We start from the raw sequence: 1,804 nt of genomic DNA, 5'->3' as shown, positions 1-1,804 counted from the left end.
TGTGTGTGTGTGTGTGTGTGTGAGTGTGTTTGAGTTTATAAGTAGGTATATACATACATACGCTATACATACATACATTTGTATATACATACATATATACGCACATAAACACGCGCACAAATATATATGGATGCACATCGTTGTGAGATCCGTACAACGATAATACCTACCTATCTATCTATCTATCTATCTATCTATCTATCTATCTATCTATCTACCTATCTATCTATCTATCTATCTATCTATCTATCTATCTATCTATCTATCTATCTATCTATCTATCTATCTACACCACCTGCCGTGAGGCCTGTTTGTATGGCGATATATATTTCGATTCAATTATAAGTCCTGTGTAGAAGACATGAATTGTTGTAGGTTTTATGTAAAGAAAGGATTAGAATAAATGAAACGAGTTGGTTGTGTGGTTAGAGCGCCGGATTGAAGGCCTCTGTTTCTAGTCTCTATTCTCTGAGTTCAAATCTCGTCGCGGTCAACTTTACCTTTATTTTTTCTGGATCCATATAAAAAGTACTAATTTGGAGTGGCGAACTGCCGGAATCGATAGAGCATCGATCAAGATAACTTGCGGTATTTGTTCCGTTTTTTTTTTTTACCATTTGAGTTCAAATCCTGCCATGACCTCCTAGGTAAGTGGTAAACGTGATCTGTTTCGTGGTTTTAACATCACCACTTGGCAACTTGTTGCAGTTTTGTTGCAAACATTCCGACTGCATTCATAGTTTCAGAATTCCCCTCCCATCGTTTCTCTTTTTTCCACCAATCTCGGAAGCCATGCAAAGGGTCAAGGGCTAAAAAAGGATATTTAGAGTGTTGTGTGTCGTGTGACTGTGAGGGGGCCAGGTGCCTTCCTCTGTGTCAGCGAAAGTAATTAACTCTTTATCTTTTACTTGTTTCAGTATTAGACTGCGACCATGCTGGGGCACCACCACCTTGAAGAATTTTAGTCAAATAAGTCGACCCCCAGCACTTATTTTTTTAAAGCCTGGTACTTATTCTGACGGACGCTTTTGTCGAACCGCTAAGTAAATACACCAGTACCAAATCCCAATTGGTGGACACACACACACACGACGGGCTCCTTTCAGTTTCCGTCTGCCAAATCTGTTCACAAGGCTTTGGTTGACACGAGGCTAAGGTGCTACGCAGTGGGACTGAACCACTGCAAACCGTTTCGTTAATTCAAGGATATCCGGTATAATATCAACGGTTTTTCTTCTTTTATCTTGAATTAATTATTAACATTTACTAACGTTGTTAACATAACACTATCCTGTTTCATTAACCATTTCTCAAATTTTAGTAAAAATGTGGTAACATGGGCAAGGGTTATGACTCGCACCTTTGTTGTAAACATTAAAGACGTTTGAATGGTGAAAAGTTCTTCAAGAGATTAATAGGGGTCAGAAAGAAAGAAGAGGAGAGCGGGGGCGAGGTATCCGTGAATATTGGTGAATAAAGTCTAAAACCGGAGGAAATGCCGTTGTCAGGGAATAATTAATTATGTAGAAAAGCTCAAGTTAAATGGCGTCAGTTTGTATAAATACTTAAAGAGAGAGAGGGGTGAGAGAGAGAGAGAGAGAGAGAGAGAGAGAGAGAGAGAGAGAAAAGGAAAGTGACAGTGAGAGAGAGACAGGCAGAGAATCAGGGTCTAAGATCTGAGCAGGTTTTCTTCAATTGGTGTGATTAATATATGTGAAGTTGGGTTAAAGCAGTTGTAGGGCAATGGCGGTAAGAAGGATAAAATGTGAGCAGAGACGGAATTATAGGAGGAGGCAGTTTAGGA

This window comes from Octopus bimaculoides, chromosome 20 (genome assembly GCF_001194135.2).
Source record: "Octopus bimaculoides isolate UCB-OBI-ISO-001 chromosome 20, ASM119413v2, whole genome shotgun sequence".
Taxonomy (NCBI): domain Eukaryota; kingdom Metazoa; phylum Mollusca; class Cephalopoda; order Octopoda; family Octopodidae; genus Octopus; species Octopus bimaculoides.
The sequence above is the reverse complement of the archived record's forward strand: the minus strand, read 5'-3'. Positions refer to the sequence as shown.